Below are 24,343 nucleotides of genomic sequence, written 5' to 3'. Positions count from 1 at the left end.
TAAAATTCTCTGCCTTTGTCGTTGTTGTTGTTAAGGTTGATCTTTAAGATATTAGAGAACCGCATTGAAGTCCTAGCTGGAGAAATAGTCCTTCAGCGGTGTACCTAAATGTCAGCGGTGAGAGGGCCCCCGCTCCCCTCCACATGATTGGCATCTTGGATGGAGCGAAGCCGACTGGGGAAATGCTGTTATTTATTATTTATATGCTGCTCGGAGTCTACATGGAGTGGCACAAGGGTAGGCAGCTGCACGAGGGCTGGGACCCGAAAACCAAATCCACACTCACTCACTTGAGCCATGGGCCTCGACATAAAGGGGCTTTATATTTGAGTGAAAAGGGATTTCGAACCTGATCTGGAGACAGGAAAGTAAATAAAGCAGAGCATTGGGATGAACATACGGATGTTATCATTGCCAAACATCCAGGTGCTAAGACACAAGTACGTTTCATGTGCTCCCCTGGAATGACAAAGGGTGGGTCGCAGACCTATAGGAGAGGTCAGACACCAGCCACGTCTGGAGCTTTCCTTTGATGAGCGTAGGTCCTCTTAACACTCTGCTCTAAAATGGAATAATAATAATACCTTCCTCATAGGATTGTTAAAAAGATTTAATGAGAAGAGACTTATAAAGGCTTAGCCTTAATAAAAGGTGCTTAATAAAAGGTGGCAGGTGTTGTCCTAGTTTTATTCCTGCTGTTGTTATTATCTGTAGGCAAATATTCTCTATCAGAAAGGCAGCAAAATTCGAATATAGGCTTGAGATGTTGACTTTTCCAGGAGAATGCAGTCATTTCCCATGGAAGCTAAATCCATTCCCGACCCGTCCCCCACCCCTCTCCCACAAGATGTACCTTGCTTCTTCAACATCAAATGCTTGCTACTTCATCTGTCACAGACGTTCAGCAGCGTTCACAGTCTGCCACTGCTCAGGGACTGGAACCACTCCCAGCAGGAGTGAGAAGGACCCCAGGAAACAGCTCCAGCCTCCCCCTATTGTTCCAGGCAGTTCACCCCTGGCCCCAAACTTGCTTAAGTGGCTCAACCATACAAAGACCTGTGGTACGGTTAACCTACATCCTTAGATGGTGGATTTAGGAACATCTGTGATGTGAGCACAACTTTAAGAGCTTCACCTTTTATATCTTGACCAACTTTCTAGCACGTGTAGCACACTTGTCTCAATTTGTCTAAAGCAAGGCTTTAGTTATCCTTTATAAATTGGTGCTCTGTGGATCTCCCTGGTTGACCTAACAGTTAATCCAGTTTGGGTGAGCTCCTTATTCATTTATTTATGTTGAATGCTTATTTTGTGCCAGATGTTCTTCCAGGGCCTGGAGAAAAAGAGCCCAGAAGGCTAAACTAATTTTGTTTCCTTCATTCTTCCACCAAAAGCTGTAGGTTTTTACCTCTAAGGAAATTTTACTCAATGGCAGCTGCATATAAGAACAGTGACCCCTGGGGGAATCAAATGACAAACCCTGAAAACAGTCTAGATGCTTCTCTCTGGCCCTGCATCCTGATGCCTCAGATCAGGGTTGATTTTCATCTGAGATGAACCATTATGTCAGTATTGGTGGTCAAAATATTGAGATGTCATTTTGTAACTAGCTGCTACTCAGGCAGTCTGGATGCCTAGTCCCATCACTGTAGACCCTGTTCTTGGAATTCCTTGGCTGCCTTGATATCTTGGAAATAAAGGATTAATCCTGGCCATAGCAGAGTTCCTAGGGCACATTTTGATTGGCTGATGTCCATTTCCATAATGATTAGTGTACCTATGCATGTTTGGGGTATAGCACAGTTTTGTTCCATGATGTAGAACTCCGTCTATGGATGCTAGATTTCAATTGAGGTTAGTATATTGCAGTTGAAGAACCATTACATCCCTCCTGGGCTGGGGTTGTGGCTCAGCGGGAGAGCCCTTGCCTAGTACGTGCAAGGCTCTGGGTAAGATCCTAGCACCACATGATAATAAATAGATAAAATAAAGGTATTGTGTCCAACTACAACTAAGTAATAATAATAATAAAAGATTACATTCCTCTTGATTTGTGTGATCTTGAGTAGGTTATTCTCATTCTAACCTATCAGGGGTTAATGCAAGGATAAATTAATTCAGACGTGGAAAGCACTGAGAACAGTATTTCAACAGAGCAGGTGCCCAGGAAGGGTTGCTTATTTATTATAGGTAGAAAGTTGGGTGAACTCAAACTCAAAGATGATTGGTTTTAAGAAAAGAGGGTATGGTAAAATTAAAAAAAAAGAAGGAAAGATAAGGTGAAATCTATGCAGTCACCCCCTTCCCCAACTATAAAACCAAACTAAACAAAAACAAGAAAACTTTTTTTGTGCATGACCACACATGAAATTCTTGTTTCACTGGCATAATAGCATAAATCCTTAAAACATCCATGTATAAGTATACCCATGTGTGTGTGTTTCTGTGGGTGAGATCACACACCGGGTAGTGGTTCAGTGTTAGGTGTATGGAGGATGCAGAGATGAATACAAGAGCCCCTGTTGTCAATCCACTAAGTGTTCATGGGGGAAAGAGATGACTAAACTACTGACTATCATGTGCCGGGTGCATGTCTACACAAGAACATCAGGCACTTGAAGGGTTTGAGCAGGAACATCTAACTTAGTCTTCAGAGGTTAATGTGACTTCCTGGGAGATCGCCATTTGAGCTGATTCTTAAAGAAAGAAGAGTAGTAGATAAGGAGAGGGCCTCGAGAGGGATTTTGGACTGACCTTGGGCAAGAGCCTGACAAAGGGATCTAGATGTGGAACCCTCTTTTGGAAATTGGAAGCAGGCAGTGATATGAGTTCAGGCTGGAGCTACAGGCAAGGCCAAAGCAGAGGAGGCCCCACCATGTTCAAGAGCTCCTCAAGGTCTAGGTGGAGGCCCATAAAAGACCGGAGCCTGAGTGATGTATGGCCAGCAGTGTTTTAGAGATATCAGGGAGGTGAGCTGAGGAGAGCCTGAACTGAAGAATCTATAATGGAATGGGAAGAAGGGGACCAACTTGGGGAGTGGAGGCGACATTTGTGGTTTGGGTAGATTGTGTTACCACTTTCCAAAGGACACAGAGAGAAGAGGCAGAAAAGCAGCTGGAGTTGGGGAGGAAGGCGAGGCCCACTAAGATATATTTTGAGTTTCCCTGGACCTGCCGAGCAGCAGTGGCCCTCAGTCCTCTGGCTTGACTGAAGGTTTCTTTTTTTTTTTTTTCATTTTTAAGGTATTTTTCATTCATTCATTCTTTCTTTCCTTTTTTATAGTTATTAGTTTTCAATGCAGGTAATCATTTAGCATTAAACTGAATCCACTTATTTTTTCCTGTAAACTAAAAACAAACCATAAAGTGGGACATGAAAATTGGTCCTGCTGTATCTCCTCCCATCTCACCCCTTCCAGTGAAAACCAGATTTATAAAACCTTTCGTTGGAGGACATGACTGGGTTTAGGTCAATTCTCCTTTTTAACTGAATCCATTCTGTTTTCTCTCATCCTCCAAATATGTTCTCTTCACGGCTTTTCGCATCCTTTTACGAAATGTTTGTCCTAAATCTCTTTTATTTTGAGTGGCACTTATAAACTGGAGTCTAGCGCGGAGCAGATGTATTCATTTACTATTTTGTTTTGATGGCTCCTTTAAGAGGCTTTATAATCTTTATATTTTACCATTGGGTTTGGGATTTTATGCTCCTTTAACAGGTGTATTACCTTCATCAGATGTTTTCATTTTAAGCTGTTGACTTATAAACACATGGCCTGCGGGGATTGGTGTGTGGATAATTTATTCCTTTACAGATTTATTCTCCTATTCATTTTTGTATTTAGTGCAGGAAACCCTAGATTGATTGATAATGACAGTTCATTGGTAAATATGGCTCTTTCAATGACCAAAATAATTGTTTCCCCCGTTGACAAAGGGTCAGTGAAAGATCACTCAGATTGAGAGGATTTTTACAAAAGTTAATTAAAAACAAAATGCTTTCAGGCCCACGCTCAGTCTCCAGGTCTGTGACAATCGTGCTTATACATTTCTTCTGAGGACACTTGAAGGTTTGTCTTTCAGGCTCTTTCATTGTCTGAGTCTTTCCACTCTTCAAAGGATAATGTGTTGAACTTGAGATGGACCCGTTCTGATGATATGAACCAGGAGCATGTCACCCTTCATGCAAGACAGGAAAGGGGGACAGACCACCCGCCTCCTGTTTGGTGTGCAAAGCATGACTGATCAGGAGAGTTGTCCATGAAAACTGCATACAACTGGTGGCCCATGACCAGCAGCTCCATCCTGTGGACACTTTGAAGTGAACGAGGGTAGGAATGTCGTGAGCGACTGGTCCTGCCCAGCCCTGGAGCTGCACAGGAGTTTATGTGTGTGAGCAGACTCTGTCCCAAAGGCTTCTGACTTGGGGGTCTTTCTAAGAAAAGATAAGAAATGAAAGATCATTTCTTTACTTTTTGTCTTGGACATCTCCTGTGGCTGTTGAGTATCCCTTTCTCCAAACAGGGATGGAAATCCCTAAAAAAAGGCTTAGGGCATCTCAACAAAAGGTAGAGTGAAGCATGTGCCAACATCAAGAGGGAGGGCAAGATGCTTAAGATGGCCCCACTTGGACTCCAACCTGTTTGCAGTATTTTAAAATGGTTGGGATGGTCCTTTCCTTTTCTGTGATGGATATCTTCTTCCTAGTTGCACTGTGGGTGATCCAGAGTGCTTTGGTATCATTTCTACCTGTGCCCAGGAGGGGCCAGGACTGAGCCAGCATTGCAATGGGATTGCCCTGGTGTGCTGGACTCAGAAAGGGCATCTCCTCTTAGTGCAGAATGGGAGTGTGGCCAGCCCTGGGGAAGAAGCTCATGAGTTCTCCGTGCACTCTGTGTTGTGATCCTTTTAAAGTAAATAAAGCCATTTCAGCATGAGTAAAAAAATGAAAATACGAAGACCGTGTTGAAGGTGGGAGAAGAGTAAGGGATAGGAGGTTGGCAAGTCATTCTGAAAGTGAACTTTTGGGGAAATACTTTATCTAAGGGACAGAATGTGCTGGCTCTTATCCTGTGTCATCTCAGAAGGTCAAATTAAAATTTCACCTCAATACAATTGGAGCATTTTGGGAATCCATTTCTAAATACATGCGGACCCTTCCTTTTATCCACATCTTCTTTCTCGTTCTTTCTTTTCTTCCTCCTTATTCTGACAGCTTTGAATGGACTGCCTTTTCTAGCAGTCATTTTCAATCTTTTTTTTTTTTGGTATCAAAAATATTTGTTGACTATTTTCCACACATTGTCACAAATTCCCTGAGAGGAGAATAGGTATATATTTACTTTTTGCTTCTACTACTTGCTAATCACTGCCCAGCGACTCTTCTCATATTGGGCACTCGTTTGTTGAATGTGTAAATAAGTGAATAAATCAATGGGCGATCAGGCAGGTGAAGGAGTCAGGAAAGGCGTGGATAATGAAGTGGGATCATTTTCAAATGGGAGAGCCAAGCAGGCCAACATGTTTCTCAGTCACCTCTGCAACAGTAAAAAAATGGAAGGCTCTAGACACAGTTCCATACCTCGGTCTGCCCACCTGACCAGTGTCTCAGTAATAGTTCTCTAATACTCGAAACCAGGGTGAGTCTCACTGGGTAAAGCCAAGGAACCTTGATATCCTTTTACCAAAAGAAATGAAGCCAAGCCAAGCAAACAAACAAACTCAGTGTACTAGATACTTTATTGTTTTCAGAAAAAATAATCTGGGATTGAACAGCACCAGAGGAGTTAAAAGCAGCCAACAAAATGAAAAACTAAAGCTCCTGGGAAAAAGTCAAGAACTAGAAAATGCAATAGTTAGCTGATAAAATGTCTGCTTCGGTTTTGGCCAACTTCCTTGAACCTTGCCCCATTGCAATGGCCCCCAGTTGAAGTGGCAAAGAGGTGTCAGTGATAAATCACCCTGCCATGAGAGAGCACAAACTTTAGTAAATTGCATGTGGAAGCCGGAGTGGGAACAATAATGGTGCAGCCCGGGCTGGGCAGCAGGTCCCAGTGGGGTGGAATATTTGTCCCTCCTTAGCCACGACGACGGGATGCCTTCTGTTCATTCATAGATGGAAAATGAGTCCGGCATGTTTTCATTGAAGCATTCCATTGTATCTGTCAGGAGTATACCAAACAAATACCCACAAGGCTCCGTGGTGGCTGAAAACCCTCACCTCAAACCCAGAACGTCAGAAACTTACTGTGGGCCACCAAAGTCAACTCCTGCTTTTGAATCATTATAAAAAAAAATCAAAGGAAAGTGAATTAACTGAACCAATAAAAACTAATCCTCTTAAGACATGGCAGAGTTTTTTTTTTTTTTTTTTTTTAAATTAAAAGCCACTTTATGAACAGATGCACTTCACTCCTGCTACTCGGGGAGAGAAACAGGAGAAACCCCTCATGGCTATAGAGATTCATACCACGCGTGCATGTGCGCCTGCATATTTTGGTGAGAAGGTGAAGTTGTCTGAGACGTTTTCTTCTGGATGTGACGGGATGTCGAGGGCTCCCTGTCTTCTGGTGGATATCGAAGCTAAGCAATATATTTTTCTCTGATGGGAATCAATTCTCTTGGAGTGCCGGACACCAGGGGCCACTAAAGGCCTGTTTCTACCATGCCCGACATTTCTTCCTCACACTGAAGGATCTCGGTTCCCCTATCAGACTGCAAATACCATAAGGTCAAAATCCATCTCTGATTATGGAGGTATCTTTCTCTGCCCACCTTCTGGCAGGGGAGGAACATCATGAACTTAGTGTATATTCAATAAATACTTGTGTGATGAATGAATGACATTCTTCCCTGTCACTATGCCCCCTAGCATTTTTAGCACTGCACTATAATTTGGGGGCAGCAGAGACATTCTATTTAGGTAAATGCCATATTTACCTTTAAGCCATAGGATTGTTCTTATTTTTCCTTTTGGGGATTGCCCTTCCTTTTGAAAGCTGAGTCCAAATAAATCCCCCTTCCCCAGCAACTAAATCACGGAAATATGCACCAGTAAGAACAAACTTGCTTTCAGTAGGCTCCCTCTGCCTTTTCCAATAAATTCCAGGAGAGCCCCACACAAAGTTGTGCTTATCTTGTTAACGGCTCCCTTCCCACCTGCCTGGGCTGGATGGGAGAGTCAGTTTTCAGACCCTTCTGAAATGTCAAACAAAATGGTGTTCAGTGTGCCTGGGGGCTTTTCATGACCACCTGCCTGGCACCCTGGTGTCTGCTGTGTAGCGCATTTTTCACGTCAGGGCAGCCAAATCAAATCCCACGCCTGGCTCAGGCTGAGCACTGGAAAGGCCCGGAAGAAACAGTTTTAAATTACAAGGTGCTTCACCCCCTTGCATTTCTCTCTGCAGAGACCTTCTGGGGGAGCTGAAGAATTCCTTCTCATTCAATTCAGTGCCTTCCACTTCCCCTCCCCCCTGGCCACACACACTTGGTTATCTGAGGACAAGAGTTGGGTTGTTTACTATTTTCCCAGGGTACAAAGTCTTGAAGAGTTTAATTGTGGATGTAATCTGAAGAATCAAAGTCAGCCTCATTCCTCAGAAGAATGGAGCGAGTGTGGGAGAAAGGAATTGGTAACTTTGCATGGTGCCCAGAGTGGCAGCACCCACTCCTTTCCTTTTGAGAAAGGTGGTGGGAGGGGTTGGGTGGTGGGGGAGACTCAATTGTCCTTTTAATCCAAGAACCCCTGGTCTTCTGGATTCCCCTCTGAGCTGGCTCCTTGCTGTACCCAGATGGCCAGCCAGGGCTGGGTCCTGTGAATGGTATGTCAGCAGAGCTGGAGCCCTGGCTGGGGCAGGTTCCTGGTGGCTGCAACTGGTTTGAAGGATGGGAGGAACCTCTCTGCTCCTTCCAAACTGGAGTCTGGTTTCCAGCAGGAAGGACTCCAGAGGCTGGGTGATAGCACCACGGGAGAGGAGGAGCCCACAATAAAGAATCCCATCAACACTCTCCCCAATTTGCCCTTTCCTGAGGTGGGGGGGGGGAGGTTTGGGATTAGGGACAGGAGTAGAGGAAATTTGGGGTGAAGAAAAAAAAAAGACGAGTAATTTCAGTTTTGTTTATAAATTTAGGGTTTCAGGGGGAAATAAGTTTTGACTTGTCCAAGGATCGTGCCTCAGTCAAATCACCCAGGGGCAGAAGTCTTTGCTGGCCCCTCCTGAGCTCCATCTCCTCCCACGCGTTTCCCAGCTGCGGCATCCCCTAGTTGAGTGGCAACAGATGGAAAACCGAAATGCTGACCAGAGTATAACTACCATCCTGAGGACTGATATAGACATTAACCTTGGTTCCATTTTTGTCTTTTCAAAAGGACTTAGATCAAGTCATAGTAGCCAGAGGCTGCTCTCCAGGAAAGAGCCTGGTAGCTCGCTGAGGTAGTTCATCACCTGCCACGGCAGAATACAGTCCCACTGGTAGAAGCTTCTCTGCACTTGATCTTAGCCCATACCATTATATTTATGATGCTCCTTTGAACATTTTATGTTTTATCTTTTCAAATCAATAGATAGTTTTTGACAGATTGTGATGGGATTTCTTTATGCATACCACTCTTCTTGCTGAGTTAAAAATTACAGTCTCTAAAGTGATTTCATTTACATTTGATCCTATGTGGACCTCAAGGGTCAAATAGAGCACGTTGGAGCTTTTGAATCTTTGCTCTTTTCTTAGCCTCTCACTCACCACTGGCGATGCCTGTTCCCATGTTCCCATTGTCTTCTTGAATATGCTAGCTTCTGTTGTATCCTCTTAGCAGGATCTTTTATTAACAAGAACCTTACTGTGCTGACTTGGTTCTTCCGATCTGATCCAAGTTTCAGGTGCTTTTTCTCTGTCCTCCATTTGCTCTGTGCATGCTCTGCTAAGCTACTTTATCAGTGCGTGAAAAAGGGAGAACATTCTGTCAATAACAATATTTCATCTAGGGCTCCTGACCAATTAGTGTAAGGGCTATCACTCAAATCCTATTTTCTATTAGTAAGAAGGTGGACTTTTTTTAAGGGCTGAAGCAAGAGGAGACAATCACCATTCATTTATTGGGAACTTAGAATAGAGAGTGAGTAAAAGCTGAGCTGCCTCTCAAGGGGATTTACAATTCACTTATTTTTAAAGGAAAGAAAACACTCGTTTTATTAGATGAAAAGAGATATTGCAAACTGCAAAATCCTCCCTGCAGTATAATGTCCTCTAAGATATAGAAACTCATTGCATGGTAGTTCAATTTAGCACCTTAGAGACTTTGTATTGTTACCTCTCTAGATTAGAGATGGGGAAACTGAGGCAGGCTATAGTTGCATGCTTTTATCCAAAGTTATACATTTGGCAAATGTACAACTAGTATGTGCAAACAGGTTATCAGGGCCCTGAGACCGACAGTCCCCATGCAGTCACACAAAACATGTTTGTTGAGTACTTTTGATATTACTCGCTGTCTTCTTGGTGCTATACAGGCTAGAATGGATGAAGACATAAGACTGCTGCCCTCAACCTGCTTTATGGGTTTTTTTTTTTTTTGAAAAATAAGATATATTCAAATGGAGAAATTAGAGAACGGTGAGGTTTGATATGTAACCAAGTGCCAGATGGTGCAATGTGGTCAGGAGCAGCACGGATATTAACCGCGTTGAGTCACAATTTACAAAGTAGATGGCTGCTAAAGCAAGTCACAAAGAGAGAGCAAAACAGAGTTATGTAGCATGACCAGGAGAGGATGGAGAAGCACAGTTGGCATGAAGTATTGGGACAGGAATGGCAAATGCTGTGTGTTAGTCAACTTTTCGTGGCTGTGACCAAAATACCTGAGAAGAGCAACTCAGAGAAGGAAAAGATTTATTCACAGTTTCAGATATTTCAGTCCATGGTGAACTGGCTCCAAGGCAGAAATATCATGGTGGAAGGGTGTCAGGGAGGAAAGCTGCTCTGCTCATGGCAGCCATAAGAGGGGGGTTGAGCAGGGGAAGAGAGAGAGAGACAGACAGACAGAAAAAGAGACAGACAGACATACAGACACAGGGGCTGAAGAGAAGATAACCTTTGCGGGGCATCCCCTACTTATTTACTTCTCCCAACTATCTCCCAGGAGTCTATTCAGGCATCAGTGGATTAATCCACTAATGAGGCCATGACCCAATCACTTCCCAAATGTCCCATTTCTGAATACATGGGACTTAGTGGATATTTCCAAGTCCAACCCATAACAACTTGGCACAAAAGTCACTTGCTCTACTCATTTTTTCATGGCAGACATCACTCATTGAGGGCTGTTCTTTTCCTAGAGTTCAGTCTTTATTAACAATCTCTGGTGGCTAGTATCAAATCATCAAAACACTCAGGAGATAATGGAACTTATTTGCTAACCTCCATGTTTGGATAAAAAGATCTTCCTGGACAGGGTGATGAATTCAAATGTTAATATTAGGAGATAAAAATTAGGTAATATTTTTCATGATGATCCTTCATGAAGAGGCCTGAAATGTTTACATATTACCAGTTTTAAATTTAAAATATATATATTTTTTCTTACGGGACCTCCCCAAATCTAGCACTTCCTGTTGTGTTTGGTACACGTGGGACATGCAGTAAATATTTGTTGAATGAATGAAACTCATGGAGGAGTTAATTGTAGCCTTAAAGAGGTGAAAGGCCAGAGTTTTATAAGGTGAATCCATCCAGCTCATGCTGGGACCTCAGCCAGGAAGTGGCATATCTGCAATATATCTCAACATATAAACTACCTTCTTCAGTAAAATTGGTGTCAGCAGGACCCTCCATTTCCTACCATGCACATTTGCTCTTAAGTCACAACATTAATTAATAGCGAAAATTTATTGTTTTTTTTTTAAAGAGTAGCAATTCTAATTTACTTGTTTTCATGCATTTGGATATCCTACCAAAATCCTAACATAAATAATACAGCAGATTTTATTTTCAGAGAATATGTTGCCATTTTATTTTAATTCCGGTTATGAATTAATGAGATTGTAAAATACGTGAGATCAGGGGTTCCAGTCTTTATTTAAACCCACAGGAGAACAACATGTCTCAAGTACCTGTTCTTATGTAGTATTCTACTAGGCAAAGGTAGGGATGCAGAGAGGATAGGACGTGCTTCCTAATCTCAAGGAGCTCAGAACATAGGGGGGACAGCGGTGTGAATGGATATAGCCACCGAATCTGCCACTTACATACAGGACGAATCCCTTCCAAGGGAGTTACTCAGCTAGTACTTACAGACATCTTCCTTTTTATTCTTTATATCCTCAACCTGGGGTTAGCAAATACATTTTATCTCACCTGCCTGTTCCAATTGCTTCATAATGACTACTTGGAGCTCATTGTCAAAAATTCTGAGGTCACGCATAGATTCTGGGGAAAAGGGCAGCCACGGTGAGTGATGTCAGCCTGTAGCAAAGGAGAGCCAGGCAGCCTCTGCCAGGGAGAGCCGTCTTTGTGCTGAGAAATAGACTCTCGGGAATATTCGTCAACACCTTCCCCTAGTTTTGACTCACTAGTTCACATTTTTGTGTGTCTGTGTTCAGATGTGGAATTCCTAAATGTCATGCTTTGTCCATGATGGCGTGGACATGACTAGATGGAAGCAGCATTTCTAGGGGTCTAAAGAGATGGTGGACAAAGGCCTTTTAAGACTTTAATAAGAATGTCTAGATATTTGTCTTTAAGATGATGGTGATGATAACTAGCATTTGTATATTTCTTTATAGTTTACAGAGCACTTTCACAAATTGGAAATGACCTAATGTGTGTGAATGGGGTATTGGCCAAATAAATCAAGGTACTTTCATATCATGAGATGCTAGGCAGCTGTTACGTAGAATGACATGGATCTTTAGTCGCTGATAGAGTACCATGAGAAGAGTTTTAAAATGCAGTTTTCAGAGCACTGTATCATGTGTCCAATGCTGTTTGAAAATTTGTGTTTTCATAAGCACATATCTGTGATTATGGCATAGAAAGAAATGTGGAAATTTATGCAAGAAAATTCTAATAGAGTTCTCACTATTAGTTGAGATAGAGGGGATTTTTGCATTTTCTAAAAAGCTTAGGATGAATGAATTCTACTTTCATGAAAATAAACAACAACAACAAAGTCACTCTTTGAAAAACTTAGGCACATTGTCACTTTTAAGGTCATTCAATCCTTACAACCAACTCAATGGGTAATTACTATCCACATTTTACAAATGAAGAAAAGGAGTTCAGTTTACTGCTAACACTAGTTTTCCTGTGTGCCAGGCAATGATCCAGTTGTTGTACATGTGTGTACTTATCCCTACACATACATAGGTGTATATATATGTGTGTGTGTATCATATATGTATATATACTCACTGATTTTAAACAGAAATCTTTTGAGATGTAGGTACTCTCATTATCCCTATTCTACAGATGAAGAAACTGAGGCATGGAGAGGCTAAGTAAATTCTCAAAGGTCACACAGCTTTCAAGCTTTGAAGTATCAGGGCAGGATTTACAGCCAGGTCCCTTGAGTCCAGAATCTCTCATTATGCCTTGTTGCCTGATAGAAGACTCAGGGAGGATGTGGTGGCCCAGGTAACTGAAGCTTGATCTTCTGGCTCCAAATTCTGTGTCCTTGTTACCACATGTTTGCGTGTGCCTTTCATTTGAAGCCGATCATGAATGTCAGGCTCCTATCAACCCAACTCAGTGTAGCCCCATAGCCCAGTGTGATTTAGTTACAGGACTTTGTGTTTTCAGCTTCGCATTGCTATGACCAAAATACCTGACAAGAGCAGCTCAGGGGAAGGAAAGTTATTCTAGCCTCATGACTTAAGAGGTTCAGTCCATGGTTGACCAACTCCACAGGTCTGGGCTCCAGGTGAAGCAGAACATCATGGTGGAGGGGCATGGTAGAGGTCACCTGCTGGGCTGGTGGCTCAGGAAGCAGAGAGAGAGGGAGTGGAAGGAAGAGACAGGCACAAAATATAATCCCCAAAGGTGTACTCCCAGTGATCTCCTTCCTCCAGCCACTCCCTACCCACCTCTTGTTAATATCTAGCACAGTGGTCCTTTTGAATTATCCACCAAATGGATTAATCCACTGATTGAGTTAAAGCTCTTATAATCTAATCATTGCTCCTCTGAACGCTCCTGAATTAATACATGAGTTTTTTGGGGGACATCTCATATCCAAACCATCACAGATCTGATGATAAATTTCTCCCCAAAATTCAGAAGTGGGAATAAAATCCACCCCCCTCTGTTTTCTACCACATGCCAGTCATTGTTCTAGGAATTTGTGATAAAACAATGAAAAACAAAACAAAACAAAAAAAACCAACTCCTGTCCTCATGAACTTTACAGTCCAGTAGCATTAAGAGAAAATAAATAAAAATCTAGAATTTAGAATATTGATAAATGCTATAGAGAAAGAAACAAGAATCCTTATATCTGGGAAGGAGTGGAAATTGGTTAGAGTTTAAGTAAGGAGGATGGGGAAGTCTTGTTTCCTTTTGTTAAATTATGGATATTTATTAAACCCATTGCATTTTAATTTTTGTTCAAACTGCCAGGAAACTCACAGCTAAATGTAGAACTTAGTTATAAAAATATAGTGCACTCCAGGTATATGGCAGCATTTATTTCCTTGCTTCCTTTAAACTGATTTGATCTAGTTTTCATTTTTATTGTCTTGTTTCATGTGTCTAACTTTGTATGTAATCCCAAATCCCATTTTTGTAGATAGATAGGATACCAATTTTAAACATTAAAAAGAGGAATGGAGTCAGTTCTAAGTACAAAAGAAACGAGACAACCCATTTTCCTCTATCCCAAAGGAGTCCCTCTTCCTTTATACCCATATTGGCTATTGCATAATCTCATCTCTGATTTGACTGGGGACTCTTCCTCTTTCTTTATTGCTTTCTTTCCAACATGAAGAGTATGTGCACGCATTAGCTGGAGTGTGCTCTTTCATGATTTCCATCCCCAAGAAGATCTAGATTTGTGTGTGTTGAATAGAGATGGCATTTTCCCCTTAAGATTAAAAAAAAAAAATCTTTACCCTTTAATTGCCATTCACTTTTTGAGTAACTGTGGAACTTTCTAGAACCTCCATGATTCTTACCAGGAGTCATGAGTGTTGATGGATGTTGTAGTTTTCTGGGGGTAATTAAAACTACAGTTATTTATAAGGCTTCATTTAGAAATTGCTGCAGTATATAGTTGCTGTTAACTGATGACAGATACATACTATTTATCAATAATGCAGGATATTAATACCCACATCTTCTGTTGCTGTGTTTATACTTTCGGTATCGAGTGCTTGAGAAGCAGTGCTTTATGCTACTGTCAATGGCTGGAAGGTCACTCAAAGCCATGATGTTGCATCGTGTCCCAGGTAACTGTGATAGGCTTAGGCCACGCTGACCTGCAATTAATGTGGTTAGTCACAAAAACAGAGTCTTGTTTTTAAGTAAGATTTTGAAGACATCTGTCACCCATGTTAACAGTACTTCTTTTTGGTTGTTTGCCTGATAATAATGAGACAAAACACTCTTGACACATCTAACTAGTTGTGTTCAAAATTATATTCTCCAGTGTGGGGCAAGTTTTGAAAGGGCCTGCTTATGCTTATGACAGGGCCTCAATAAGACTGTGGGAGTCAGGAGATCTGCAGTTGTGTTTGTGGCTCTGTCTCTTCCATTGGACTTAAGGACAGATATTATGTGTTCCTTAAATTGGTACCTAACAGTATGCCTTTTGGTTAATGGGCGATCAATGAACTTGGAAAATAAACACACAAATTTATGCCTATATGATTGCTTATAGGAAAGGGTGTGAGAAATACATACCAGATTCCTTAGTGCATGAAGAAAATCAGTAAGTAAATGTAAAGGACCTAGAAAAATATTTGAAACATCAATAACCATCAATCATCAATGCAATTGAGTCATTATTAATATCTGGGATTTTTTTTTTTAGTATTTCCAGGGTATAGCATAATGCTTGGTACTGAGTTACTTAATGAAGATTTATTTAATAAATGAATATCTATATAAATGAATGAATCCCTTCTAAAAGAGGTGAGGGGTGTGTGTGTTCTCTGGGCTCCCCAGGTACCTCCCATGTGGCTTCACTCCAGGACCTAGTAATGAGGTAGTTATACTTGCTTATTTATATGCTCACCTCCAACATGTGAGTGCTCCAAAGGTAAGAATTTTGTCTCCTCTTCACAGTCCTGAGGCCAGTCTAGCCTGGGGAATGTGGAAGGCATTCATGCTCATTGGAACCGGATCGCTGTGGAGATGGATGGATGAATACCCACCTCCTCTGCCCTCCTCTGTTATTAGCTCAAAAGTAAAAAAAAAAAAAAATGGGTTCAAATGAGTTAATAGGGAAAAGATGCTCAACCTATAGAGCTATAGAACTCTAGCCTTCCTCCCTTCATTCCATGTGTGTTTACTGAGTTGTTCATTACCGTTTTACGACCTAGCAACAAGACAATGGTCTTGTCCTCATGTGGCTTGTGTTCTAAATATCTTCTTTAAGCCTCATGTTAACCCGTTTGCATTTCTTCTGCTCAGAAGGTTCTGGATTTGTTTTTGAAAAATAATCACATTATAAATAACAATCCCAAGCTTTGACACATTTCTCTAGTTAACCAACTGGTGATAAAGGGCCTTCATTCTACTTTATTTCATATGCTCATTGACTATGTTGGGTGGTGGGTGGGAACAGAGAGAGATTTAAGGCATTACCATGATCGTTGAGGCTGTCAGGGATTCAATTTCTAGGGCAGGTCATCAAGCTAGAAATTCTTGAAGAGTTGATGCTGTAGTCCTAAGTTCAAAATGCACAGGACAGCCACGCAGGCCAGAAAGTAGAGGATTTACTCTCTCAGAGATTTTCTTCTCAAGGAAACTTCAGTTTCTGCTCTTAAGGCCTCCGAGTGATCTGCTGTGGTATACCCACAACTGGTTATACATATTTCTCCCTTCTACAAAGTCCCTTTATGGCAACATCTAAACTAGTGTTTGACCAAATACTTTGACTTCATTGCCTAGCTAAACTGACACATAAAAATTAACCTTCAGGGGTATTATCTCTTATGGTCCTCATAGAGGTAAGCACTGGTGAGCTCTGCTGTATAGTTAAGGAAACTGAGATGCACAGAGCCTCCCAGCTTTCCTCAGGCCTCGGGCTGTGAGCTGAGGTCAGAGTCAGGCCAGGGTATGAGGAGCTGCTCTCCCACAAAGCCTCTTGCCTTGGCCTGAAAAACCCAACTGAGGATCTGCTCTCGAACCTGTGATCTCCTTAGGGGAAAACTCTCTGCCTTTCTCTTAATATTTCCTAATACATTTTTTTAACTTAAAAATCAGTTTCATTGATTAAGTATTTTTTTCAAACTAATCCTAATGAACTCTTTGTGGGTCAACCTTTCTCTTTTGTGATTATTCAGTTTGTAATTTGTTATGTTTGGGAACATGCAATTCCCAAAGAGCCCCCGGAATCACACTTTTTTTTTAAGAATAGATGCTTTTTGGTTTCAGTCATGTGAGGTAAATGCAGTATGACTTTGTTGCTGTAAGTATCATAATTGTATCCTCATGTTGATGGTTCTTACCACAATAATAAATGGGTGCTTTTACAATTGCTAGACTGTGGAATCAACCCAGATGCCCTTCAATAGATGAATGGATAAAAAAAATGTGGCATTTATACACCATGGAGTATTACGCAGCACTAAAAAATGACAAAATCACGGAATTTGCAGGGAAATGGATGGCACTAGAGCAGATTATGCTTAGTGAAGCTAGCCAATCCCTAAAAAACAAATACCAAATGTCTTCCTTGATATAATGAGAGCAACTAAGAACAGAACAGGGAGGATGAGCAGGAAGAAAAGATTAGCATTAAACAGAGACATGAGGCGGGAGGGAAAGGGAGAAAAAAAAGGGAAATCACATGGAAATGGAGGGAGACCCTCATTGTTATACAAAATTACATTTAAGAGTTTACGAGGGGAATGGGATAACAAACATGGAGGGAAATGAATTACAGTAGATGGGGTAGAGAGAGAAGATGGGAGGGGAGGGGAGGGGGGATAGTAGAGGATAGGAAAAGTAGCAGAATACAACAGTCACTATTATGGCAGTATGTAAAAATGTGATGTGTAACCGATGTGATTCTGCAATCTGTATTTGGGAAAAAATGGGAGTTCATAACCCAACTGATTCTAATTTATGAAATATGATTTGTCATGAGCTTTGTAAAGTTGTGAACATCCAATAAAAAAAATAAATAAATGGGTGCTTTTAAAGAGCTACTCTATGCATTTTATATATATTTGTTGATAAAATTCACATTCACTTATCATAATTTCTCTGATCCTTGATGGACCCCTAATTTTATGTCCTATTGGAACTTTATTGACTAGTTGTAGATAAACATGTGTTTCTTAGATAAATTCATAATTGTCTGTATCAAAAATCAATAGCAAATACTTTCAGACATGTGGCCCATTAGGAGGATCATCAGATGACTATTAGAAGCTAGCAGTGAGAATAAGTCAAGACTGTGTGTCATGTCTCATCTAAGACCTCAAGTAATCAGAAAACATGGGAACTTATATTACAATTATTCATTGCCACATCTCTGACCCTAAAGGATCACAAATGCCTCATGGATATTTTGTTTATACATATAAATAACAACAATGGAAAATATCATGATCTTAATAATACAAAGATAACAAAGGGTCATTTTACTGAGTGTTCCCAACACACAGGTTGGTTTCAAAGTGGGGACATGGGACAGACTGTCCTGATAATGCCTGCTTCCCCTTCCTCACTCTGTTGCCGCCATGCTGGGCTCTGCTTTCTGTGTTCACTATGTTCTATAGATTCCTTCCTTCTTCCATACCCAAAGCTCCCATTCTCTCTGTTAGACTGCGTCCCATGAGACTGGGAGCCAGGTCTTACCCAACTCTGTAGCTTAAGTGCTTCCCAGTTTTAAGCAGTAAAATTCTAAAACTTTGGCAGGTAATAGGGAGAGTCAATTTGTTGGTTGGAGGCCAAGTGTGTGTTAGGGGCATGACCCCAGAAGCAGGCTGCCCAGGCTCAGGCCCAACCTTCCTGTTTATTGGATATGTAACCTTGAACAATTTCCTTAAGTCTCTGCATCTCAGTCTTTCCACCTGAAAAAAAAAAAAGAGGGAAACAATAGTTCTCATTGCCTAAGAGAATATCTGTGAAGTACTTGGGAAGGTGGTACCTGATATACATTATAACTTAGATATTTAAAAATTTTCCTGGTTCCATTTTAAACTACTCTAAGTCTTATTTCTCTGGTCTTCTGGTGACTGGCATTTCATAGGTTAAAGACCAGCTTTCATGTTAAGATCACATTAGCAGCTGTATCTACCACCCACCTTGTTGAGAGTCAAGTCTAAGCTTGCACTACATTTCATATTCATATATATATATATATATATATATATATATATATATATATATATATTTCTTTTTCTTTTTGCATTTCTCTTAGTAGCTAACCCTTGTGTGATTCATCATTTCTCATCAGGACTTTTTATTTTCCAATCCCTTAGCATTAAGGAGAACTACCATTTACCAAATGCCTACCAGGAACCAAGCTAAGTGTCTGATCCTTACCTACTCATGAGGATAGTGGTGTCATTTCTATTTTATAGAAGTCCAGGGTTATTTAGTATCTCAAAGCATTCAAAAAGTTAAGAATTGTCACGGCCTAGTTCTGTCTCATGTCAAAGGAAAAGCTGTCTCTGCCTCCTTATCTTTCCTCTCTCTGTCTGACACCTCTCTAACGTCCCAGCAATCCCCATCCCTGGTAGCCCACCAATAGCCAGAGGAATCCACATGCTACTTTCCAGACAAGAACAGCCCTTGCAGTCCTTTGTTTGGGATCCCAGAACTTGTATTAGGAGGTCCATGAATGGGTAGTTCAGATTGTGGCAAACCTTTGCTGTTTTCCTGTATTTTCATGTTGGTATCCACAGGGATTGCCCAATACTACCCTATCTATCAGTCCAAGCCCCCAGCAAAGCAGGGCACCTAGTTGGGCATCAAAACTCTTCCTTTGAAAAGGCAGCAGAATACAACAGACACTAGAATGGCAATATGTAAATCAATGGAAGTGTAACTGATGTGATTCTGCAATCTGTATATGGGGTAAAAATGGGAGTTCATAACCCACTTGAATCAAAAAGTGAAATATGATATGTCAAGAACTATGTAATGTTTTGAACAACCAACAATAAAAAAAAGAAAAAAAACCAAAAAAAAAAACCCAACAAAAAAAACCTCTTCCTTTGAAACATTATGTTATTTGATCTTTTAAACTAATCGTTGAAACACCCATTATATTGGGCATCTCTGTATGTACACGATTTAGTGATGAGTCTAGTTTTAATTTTGAATTATATATGGGGCAGTGGTCTATAAAAGTCTTTGTAGGGCCTGGCTATATTTATAAGGTTAATTAGATCTATTTTCAAGCTCTTGACTGAACCCCACCCTTCCTTCCCCAACACACTCACTATTGTTGTATTGGCATGTGGGTCTTTGATTGATTGTGTGTCTGACTCTAAGACTGTGAATGCTTTTGGAGAAGATGGTCATAAAACCTTATACAAGTTGAGCACCTAGCATGTTCCTGGGCCATCTTTTGGAGCATACCAAATTCTTGCTGAGGTTTCCCCTTTTCTCTTGTGTTCTACACAGTTGCAGATACATATAATTTGCACATGGGCTATATGTGAGAGGTCTGTGGTGTGTGTCTTTGTCATAGCATGACAGAGATAAAGAAATTACTTAACCTCATTGGAATCTGTTTTTTTTTTTCTTTCTTTCTTTCTGGTATCCAGGATTGAACTCAGAGTCACTTACTCACTGAGGACATCCCCAGACCTTTTTATATTTTATTTAGAGACAGGGTCTTGCCAACTTGCTGAGGCTGGCTTTGAACTTGCAATCCTCCTGCCTCAGCCTCCTGAGACTCTGAGATTATAGGGGTACCCCACCATACCTGGCTTACTGGAATTTTTTTTACTCATGAATTTTTAGATTAATTTTAATTTTTAGGGTCATCTTTATCTAGCTTTACAAGGTGAGAATAGTCTGAATAGTTAGTATCTACATATTGAACATCCCCATCCCAAGTTTGAAAGCCAAATATTTGAAACTCACCATCATATCACAAGTGGAAAATTCCACAGCTGACCTAGTGATAAGTTTCAGCCCAAATACAGGTGCAATAAAAGTATTGTATGACATTACTCTTCAGAATGTATAAGGCATATATGAAGCATAAAAGAATTTGATGTTTAGAATTGAGTCCCATCCTCAAAATATCTCATTCCATATATGCAAGCATTTCAAAATCCAAAACAGTCTAGGATCTGAAAGACTTCAGGTCCCAAGCACTTCAGATAAGAAACACTCAGCATATACTAGGCAGAGTTCATGTCAGGGAGAAGGAAGTCCATTGTGCACCCTTGGACATGTCTAAAGTTACTGTCTGAGACTATAAATATCAACTGCAGACATGAATTGAAGAGACAGATTCCTTGTGGTTAATTTTTCCAAGCAGGATGATATTTTCTTTTCTGTTCTCTGGTTCTCTTTCAAGTGTCAGTGGTTATTGATAATATTTAGAAAAATAACACATGGATTTTATGAATATATCTCTTCTCTTCTATGTCACCAACTTGTTTTACTTATTTATAACTCTGGGCATTTATAGAGTCATTTTATGATGCAGACATTCAAATAAAGCTTCAGTGCTTGTAATCAATCCAACTTTCAGTTTTTGGTTTTTTTTTCCCCATGGGGAATTCACCTGGTTTGGGAGTTTTTTTATGTTTTGATTTTTTATATGTAATCTTTGATGATTATTTTCCTGTAAATACCTAAATAGATGTTGGAAACAGGCATTTCTACTAGTTCTTTTAAAAGAGTTTGTTTTGTGGCAATTTGCACAGTATCTTTCCTCAGCTATTTGCCCAAACTCGCAATGATTAAGCATTGGTTGTGAATCCAATCTCATTTTATTTCCATTTCAAAGGTTTTGAGTTTTTTTTTTTTTTTCCATACATTGGACTTTAGAAGGGCCTCTCTCTTACGCATTTATTGTGCAGGCTTACCTTGTGCTCTGGGCAGCATTGCCTCCTGTCCTCTCCATGTGCAAGGCACCCAAATGGAAGCTTGAGCCGTTTCCCTTGTGTTTGTGTCTTCATAAATCCCAAGTCTACTCCAAGGAATAAAAAGCATAGAAGCTTACTGCACATATTTTATAATCAATATCCCTGAGTAAGGCAAGAGAGGAAAAGCTGTGAGGACAGAGAACTAGTTGAAGCTGAACCTCTTAAAGGAGGAAATGGGCACCACCTCCAGGCACTCTGGAGGTCTCCTTATCTATGTGTGTCCTTTACATAATACTGTTGGATTCTGATGAAAAGCTTGTGGGCTAGGTATTATTCTCATTTCCCACCTGGAAGACACTGAGACTCAGAGAAGCTGATCAGCTCAATCTGTGGTATTTCCGTAGCGTGGACAGAGTGGACTTCACACTCCTGGTCCTGTCTCTTCTTGTTTGTCTTTGGTGAGGACACCTCAGCACAGCCAGTGTGTTCCATGTCCACCTGAGCTCTCATTCTGTTTGAAGTGTGTGTTCCTGCAGCATAATTTGCATGAACAGAAAAGGATGATGAATGCGAACTTGGCCTAATGCTCTTGATATTGCATAACCAAAAGAGTGTGACTTTTCATTTTTACTAAGTTAAGTTAGGTGTGGTAGTGATAGTGGCTGTGGTTAGTTGAGAATGCATACTCCCTTGCCTACTTCCTCAAATGGCCATAGGCCATCCCAGATTGCCTTTGGTCTTCCAGGCTCCAGAAGGTGTGCAGACATCAGGGAAGGCAGCATACTCTGACTCTGTGTTCTGGGCCATTTATTCTGAACACTGTTTCATTGTTGGCCCAAAGGTCTACCAGGGGATGCAGGTATTTTGGACCTCAGTTATAATTGCTGTAAAACCAGGGTCATGAAATCCCCAAAGCCCACATTTCTTTAGGTTCAATGAATTTCTATCTTTTTTTTTTTTCTTTTTTTACATTTCCAGAATCAGAGGAGTTTTGAAAACCACATATTTTAGCCTCTCTCTAAAGACTGGCACCATAAGAGTTTTGAGTGTCCCAAAACTATGTGACCTTGTCATAGTTGACCACTTTTCCAAGCAAAGTTTATAAAATATCCATTAGAAGTTGATTTTAATATTGCTGCTGACAGGTGAAACTATGGTCTATTCGTCGAGATCTGTTCCAGATTAGATGAACAGATTACATATGCTTCATGGTATAGACTTGGTCTGCATGCTCATTTGTAGCATATAAAACATCTTCAAAATATGGTTTGCCTTGTGTTCTAATTATGTGTTAACTCTGGTCCTTGTTTGGAGTTGCCACTTCAAAAGGAGTCTTTCATTTCATTTAAAGAGAAGGGCAGTATTATAGTCAGAGCCCTTTCTCCTTTGGGGATGTTCTTCAGTGTCCTGAATCAAACACCCCAAGTTCACTTTATAGGTTGAACTGCAAAGAGAGTTGCATTCTCTTAAGTGACACATCAGATCAAGTTCATAGACACTTGTAGAAGGTCTTCCTTTGATCAGAGCAGGGTGTCTGATCAAACTTGTAGGCTGTGTTCTTAATCTATTTTTCAAATATCCTCAGTGGTTTTAGCTAGATATTTGTGCTTTTTTACTGCCCTTGTGAACTTGAAACTGTGGCCCCCTTCCGATTTGTGGTGAAATTCCTAGATATATAAGTTATGTGCCATTTTTCTGCACAGCCGGTCATTAAGAGCAAAATGTTTGGAGTCAGACAGAATTGGCCTCACATCTTCAGTCTCCCACACACCCGTTTTCTGTTTTTAGAAAAGTTTCTTAGTCTCTCTAACGTCCAGTGAGCTCATCCCTAGAATCAGCAGAATAATAGCACTTACTCCTACCATTAGGGTAAGGATTAAGATAATCCACCTAACTGCTTAGCATATTGCTTGGCAAAATATGCATGCACCAAAAGCTGGATGTCATTTCTTTATGACACTTATTTTCCACACTTGACGAAAGACCTACAGACTATGTAGCAGAGAGGACCTGGTTCTTTCCAAGTTGGAGGTTAGGGGGCAGCAGGAGGACTTTGCTTCATTTTCCATTCTTTAGACTTGTTTATTACAGTCGTAGGTTACCATGGAGACGTTCAGGATTAAGATGGCATTATTGAGTTAAGCATTCAATGAACACCTCCGGAGAGAAAAGCCATAACATGCCATCGCAGTTTCCAGAAGAAAAGTTTATAGGGGAGAAGTTGCCGCCTTCCTTGTCTCCGAGTTCTCTGAATTCACGGAAAACTACCATCAGGAGTTGAAACTCAGATCATCTCCCTACTTTCGCCCCTGTGTAGACCATTCCAAAAAGTTGTCGATAGTTAGGGTCTGAGTCTCAAAACTGCAGCCCCTCTTTACATACCAGGGAATGTGGCTTTCTGAAATAGATTCTGAAGTCGAAAAGAACTGTGTTTTCTGAGGAGGGTTGACCTCCTTTCATGCCACTTACTGTGAATTAAAGCTGCGGAGGGGGAACTAGTTTGGGCTTGTGGTACAGCACTTAGCAGGCTGCTGCCAGGGAACAAGATTTGTGTTTCTAAGGCAATACAACAAAAAGGAGAATGCTTTAAGAGCCAGTGGCTGTCAGAGTGTAAAAGTATCTATGTTCCGAAAGGGAAATAGAAGCTGAATTAAGTAATTTTATACACACGTTACAGGGTGCCCTTCTGCTAGTCATTCTTAAATTCTAAAGCAAATAGTTGTGACCACAAAGGGCTCAGTCCATCTCAGCTGATTTTAGCTGGCAGACTCAAACTGGATATGATTGGTATTGACCTGCCCTATGCATGTGATTTTAAGATGGTCTGACTCTTGTCTGTCATTCTGTTGGGTTGTATTAATAACAGGGGACAAAGGGTGACATAGTCCAGCAGAGGTCTGGGCAGTCACTTGACTACATATTCTGAATAAACCAGAGGAGGAAAACTGTAGTTCCTCCAACTAGGACAGCAAAGCAGAGCCTTCCCCAGTATCTTTAATGCCAATAACAACCTGTTGGCAAATGTGTAGCCGGTTATTGGCACGCAAGTATGCCCCAAACGCGTTTGTTGGATAAAGTACCATCCTAGGATAGAATCCACAAGGAGAGTGCACCCAGGAAAAATTACAG

General features: G+C 40.9%; 1 protein-coding gene across 1 annotated transcript in view; it reads left to right on the top strand.

The window, feature by feature from the left end:
* The window catches only part of PPARGC1A (PPARG coactivator 1 alpha), a 609,045-nt gene that overhangs the window by 477,523 nt on the left and 107,179 nt on the right, over positions 1 to 24,343 (top strand). The window lies entirely within an intron of this gene.

This window comes from Spermophilus citellus, assembly GCF_964194105.1.
Source record: "Spermophilus citellus genome assembly, chromosome: 8".
Taxonomy (NCBI): Eukaryota; Metazoa; Chordata; class Mammalia; order Rodentia; family Sciuridae; genus Spermophilus; species Spermophilus citellus.
This window is presented reverse-complemented; position numbering and strand designations above follow the sequence as displayed.